Here is a 6474-nt window from a genome sequence, read left to right on the forward strand (position 1 = left end):
TTTTAAAAATAGAGTAAGAATCATGGAAATTATAGACAATTATTGAAAAGAAAAACTCATTGGATGACTTGAGTTGCAAATAGCACCACTAATGAGAAAATTAATGATAGAGAAGACCAAGGAGAATTTTCCCAAACTCACCAGGGGAGGCCAAAGAGACAGAAAACATACTAAAATGCTAAAAGACATGGAAGACAGATCCATATCTGAATTCCCAGAGGAAGGAGAGTTTAAAAAGAAATTAACTCTAAAATAATAAAATACAAGAAGGATTATTTAGCAAAGAAAAGTAGTAAAATTTAGTGCTAAGTACCAAAAAGTATTGATGACAAAAATCTTAATAGAAATCTCGAGCTAAAAACTGCCAATGATAAGAAGGGAGAAGGGAGTTGGCTGAAGGTGGGGTAGGGAGGGAGAGAGTGCACTAAAACCATGTAAGATAGTTGTCTAATTGAAAGGAAGCTATAGATGCCAATTAACTCCTGATGTTGTTAGAAAAATATTTGTAAGTATATATATTATAAAATTAGGAGTAATTATGAGAAAATACAAATGAAAGGGATAAATTTCAGTCATTTATAGGGAAGGGATAGAGCTCAGAATAAAGAAACCCCAATCAATCTAGCTGTGTCCTGAAGAAAAAATACAATGAGTAATTAGGATGTTTCTGAGATTGTAGAAATGGTCTATCATTAACAAGTCTATAACAATAATTCAGTTGAGTAAGTCAAACAAGAAAAATAGATGAGCATCTCTATAAAGGTGAAAAATTCACTTGATAAAATTCAGTCCTCATCTTTCATTAAATACAACTTTAGGTATTTAAAAAATACTTTGAAAACTTTATAAAGAATACCTCAAATATCTAACTTTAATCAATATTCCACCCCAAGGCATTCCTGTTAAAGTCAACATCAAGAATGCACACATTAGGGGGGGTGGTTCCAAGATGGCCAAATAGGAACAGCTTCAGTCTATAGCTCTCAGCATGAGTGATGCAGAAGATGGGGGATTTCTGCATTTCCAGCTGAGGTACCGGGTTCATCTCACTGGGGCCCGTCGGACAGTGGGGGCAGGACAGTGGGTGCAGCCCAATGAGTGTGAGCCGAAGCAGGGTGAGGCATTGCCTCACCCAGGAAGCACAAGGGGTCAGGGAATTCCCTTTCCTAGCCAAAGGAAGGGGTGACAGATGGCACCTGGAAAATTGGGTCACTCCCACCCTAATACCGCGCTTTTCCAACGGTCTTAGCAAATGGCATACCACGAGATTATATCCCGCACCTGGCTTGGAGGGTCCCACACCCACGGAGCCTTGCTCATTGCTAGCACAGCAGTCTGAGCTCAAACTGCAAGGCGGCAGTGAGGCTGGGGGACGGGCGCCAGCCATTGCTGAGGCTTGAGTAGGTAAACAAAGCAGCCAGAAAGCTCAAACTGGGTGGAGCCCACCGCAGCTCAAGGAGGCCTGCCTGCCTCTGTAGACTCCACCTCTGGGGGCAGGGCATAGCCCAACAAAAGGCAGCAGAAATCTCTGCAGACTTAAATGTCCCTGTCTGACAGCTTTGAAGAGAGTAGTGGTTCTCCCAGCACAGAGTTTGAGATCTGGGAACGGACAGACTGCCTCCTCAAGTGGGTCCCTGACCCCCATGTAGCCTAACTGGGAGGCACCCCCCAGTAGGGGCATACTGATACCTCACATGGCCGGGTACCCCTCTGAGACAAAGCTTCCAGAGGAACGATCAGGCAGCGACATTTGCTGTTCAGCAATATTCGCTGTTCTGCAGCCTCCGCTGCTGATACCCAGGCAAACAGGGTCTGGAGTGGACCTCCAGCAAACTCCAACAGACCTGCAGCTGAGGGTCCTGACTGTTAGAAGGGAAACTAACAAAGAGAAAGGACATCCACACCAAAAACCCATCAGTACGTCACCATCGTCAAAGACCAAAGGTGGATAAAACCACAAAGATGGGGAAAAAACAGAGCAGAAAAGCTGAAAATTCTAAAAATCAGAGCACCTCTCCCACTCCAAAGGAACGCAGCTCCTCGCCAGCAATGGAACAAAGCTGGACAGAGAATGACTTTGACAAGTTGAGAGAAGAAGGCTTCAGATGATCAAACTTCTCCAACTAAAGGAGGAAGTTCGAACCCATCACAAAGAAGCTAAAAACCTTGACAAAAGATTAGACGAATGGCTAGCTAGAATAAGCAGTGTAGAGAAGTCCTTAAAGGACCTGATGGAGCTGAAAACCATGGCACTAGAACTATGTGACGAATGCACAAGTTTCAGTAGCTGATTTGATCAACTGGAAGAAAGGGTATCAGTGATTGACGATCAAATGAATGAAATGAAGCGAGAAGAGAAGTTTAGAGGAAAAAGAGTAAAAAGAAACAAACAAAGCCTCCAAGAAATATGGGACTATGTGAAAAGGCCAAATCTATGTCTGATTGGTGTACCTGAAATTGACGGGGAGAATGGAACCATGTTGGAAAACATTCTGCAGGATGTTATCCAGGAGAAATTCACCCATCTAGCAAGGCAGGCCAACATTCAAATTCAGGAAATACAGAGAACACCACAAAGATACTCCTCGAGAAGAGTAACTCCAAGACACATAATTGTCAGATTCACCAAAGTTGAATGAAGGAAAAAATGTTAAGGGCAGCCAGAGAGAAAGGTCAGGTTACCCACAAAGGGAAGCCCATCAGACTAACAGCTGATCTCTCAGCAGAAACTCTACAAGCCAGAAGAGAGTGGGGGCCAATATTCAACATTCTTAAAGACAAGAATTTTCAACCCAGAATTTCATATCCAGCCAAACTAAGCTTCATAAGTGAAGGAGAAATAAAATCCTTTACAGACAAGCAAATGCTGAGAGATTTTGTCACCACCAGGCCTGCCCTACAAGAGTTCCTGAAGGAAGCACTAAACATGGAAAGGAAAAACCGGTACCAGCCACTGCAACAACATGCCAAAATGTAAAGACCATCAATGCTAGGAAGAAACTGCATCAACTAACGAGCAGAATAACCAGCTAACATCATAATGACAGATCAAATTCACACATAATGATATTAACCTTAAATGTAAATGGGCTAAATGCTCCAATTAAAAGACACAGACTGGAAAATTGGATAAAGAGTCAAGACCCATCAGTGTGCTGTATTCAGGAGACCCATCTCACAGGCAGAGACACACATAGACTCAAAATAAAGGGATGGAGGAAGATCTACCAAGCAAATGGAAAACAAAAAAAGGCAGGGGTTGCAATCCTAGTCTCTGATAAAACAAGCTATAAACTAACAAAAATCAAAAGAGACAAGGCCATTACATAATGGTAAAGGGATCAATTCAACAAGAAGAGCTAACTATCCTAAATATATATGCACCCAATACAGGAGAACCCAGATTGATAAAGCAAGTCCTTAGAGATCTACAAAGAGACTTAGACTCCCACACAATAATAATGGGAGACTTTAACACCCCACTGTCAATATTAGACAGATCAACGAGACAGAAAGTTAACAAGGATATCCAGGAATTGAACTCAGCTCTGCACCAAGCGAACCTAATAGACATCTACAGAACTCTCCACCCCAAATCAACAGAATATACATTTTTCTCAGCACCACACTGCACTTATTCCAAAATTGACCACATAGTTAGAAGTAAAGCACTCCGCAACAAATGTAAAAGAACAGAAATTATAACAAACTGTCTCTCGGACCACGGTGCAATCAAACTAGAACTCAGGATTAAGAAACTCACTCAAAACCACTCAACTACATGGAAACTGAACAACCTGCTCCTGAATGACTACTGGGTTCATAAAGAAATGAAGGCAGAAATAAAGATGTTCTTTGAAACCAGCGAGGACAAAGACACAACATACCACAATCTCAGGGACACAGTTAAAGCAGTGTGTAGAGGGAAATTTATAGCACTAAATGCCCACAAGAGAAAGCAGGAAAGATCTAAAATTGACATCCTAACATCACAATGAAAAGAACTAGAGAAGCAAGGGCAAACATATTGAAAAGCTAGCAGAAGGCAAGAAATAACTAAGATCAGAGCAGAACTGAAGGAGATAGAGACATAAAAAACCCTTCAAAAAATCAATGAATCCAGGAGGTGGGTTTTTGAAAGATCAACAAAATTGATAGACCTCTAGCAAGACTAATAAAGAAGAAAAGAGAGAAATATCAAATCAACGCAATAAAAAATGATAAAGGGGATATCACCACTGATCCCACAGAAATACAAACTACCATCAGAGAATACTATAAACACCTCTATGCAAATAAACTAGAAAATCTAGAAGAAGTGGATAAATTCCTTGACACCTACACTCTCCCAAGACTAAACCAGGAAGAAGTTGAATCCCTGAATAGACCAATAACAGGCTCTGAAATTGAGGCAATAATTAATAGCCTACCAACCAAAAAAAGTCCAGGACCAGACGGATTCACAGTCGAATTCTACCAGAGGTAAAACTAGGAGCTGGTACCATTCCTTCTGAAACTATTCCAATCAATAGAAAAAGAGGGAATCCTCCCTAACTCATTTTATGAGGCCAGCATCATCCCGATACCAAAGCCTGGCAGAGACACAACAAAAAAAGAGAATTTTAGACCAATATCCCTGATGAACATTGATACAAAAATCCTCAATAAAATACTGGCAAACTGAATCCAGCAGCATATCAAAAAGCTTATCCACCATGATCAAGTGGGCTTCATCCCTGGGATGCAAGGCTGTTTCAACATACGCAAATCAATAAATGTAATCCAGCATATAAACAGAACCAAAGACAAAAACCACATGATTATCTCAATAGATGCAGAAAAGGCCTTTGACAAAATTCAACAGCTCTTCATGCTAAAAATTCTCAATAAATTAGGTATTGATGGGACGTATCTCAAAATAATAAGAGCTATTTATGACAAACCCACAGCCAATAGCATACTGAATGGGCAAAAACTGGAAGCATTCCCTTTGAAAACTGGCACATGACAGAGATGCCCCCTCTCACCACTCTTATTCAACACAGTGTTGGAAGTTCTGGCCAGGGCAATCAGGCAAGAGAAAGAAATAAAGGGTATTCAATTAGGAAAAGAGGAAGTCAAATTGTCCCTCTTTGCAGATGACATGATAGTATATTTAGAAAACCCCATCGTCTCAGCCCAAAATCTCCTTAAGCTGATAAGCAACTTCAGCAAAGTCTCAGGATACAAAATCAATGTACAAAAATCACAAGCATTCTTATACACCAATAACAGACAAACAGAGAGCCAAATCATGAGTGGACTCCCATTCACAATTGCTTCAAAGAGAATAAAATACCTAGGAATCCAACTTACAACAGATGTGAAGGACCTCTTCAAGGAGAACTACAAACCACTGCTCAATGAAATAAAAGAGGACACAAACAAACATTCCATGCTCATGGATAGGAAGAATCAATATCATGAAAATGGCCATACTGCCCAAGGTAATTTATAGATTCAATGACATCCCCATCAAGCTACCAATTACTTTCTTCACAGAATTGGAAAAAAACTACTTTAAAGTTCATATGGGGCCAAAAAAGAGCCCATATTGCCAAGTCAATCCTAAGCCAAAAGAACAAAGCTGGAGGCATCATGCTACCTGATTTCAAACTATACCACAAGGCTACAGTAACCAAAACAGCATGGTACTGGTACCAAAACAGAGATATAGATCAATGGAACAGAACAGAGCTCTCAGAAGTAATACCACACATCTACAACCATCTGATCTTCGACAAGACTGACAAAAACAAGAAATAGGGAAATGATTCCCTATTTAATAAATGGTGCTGGGAAAACTGGCTAGCCATATGGAGAAAGCTGAAACTGGATCCCTTCCTTACACCTTATACAAAAATTAATTCAAGATGGATTAAAGACTTAAATGTTAGACTTAAAACCATAAAAACTCTAGAAGAAAACCTAGGCAATACCATTCAGGACATAGGCATGGGCAAGGACTTCATGTCTAAAACACCAAAAGCAATGGCAACAAAAGACAAAATTGACAAATGGGATCTAATTAAACTAAAGAGCTTCTGCACAGCAAAAGAAACTACCATCAGAATGAATAGGCAACCTACAGAATGGGAGAAAATTTTTGCAATCTACTCATCCAACAAAGGGCTAATATCCAGAATCTACAATGAACTCAAACAAATTTACAAGAAAAAAATAAACAACCCCATCAAAAAGTGGGCGAAGGATACGAACAGACACTTCTCAAAAGAAGACATTTATGCAGCCAAAAGACACATGAGAAAATGCTCATCATCACTGGCCATCAGAGAAATGCAAATCAAAACCACGATGAGATACCATCTCACACCAGTTAGAATGGCGATCATTGAAAAGTCAGGAAACAACAGGTGCTGGAGAGGACGTGGAGAAATAGGAACATTTTTACACTGTTGGTGGGACTGTAAACTA

This window comes from Pan paniscus, chromosome 3 (genome assembly GCF_029289425.2).
Source record: "Pan paniscus chromosome 3, NHGRI_mPanPan1-v2.0_pri, whole genome shotgun sequence".
Lineage (NCBI taxonomy): Eukaryota > Metazoa > Chordata > Mammalia > Primates > Hominidae > Pan > Pan paniscus.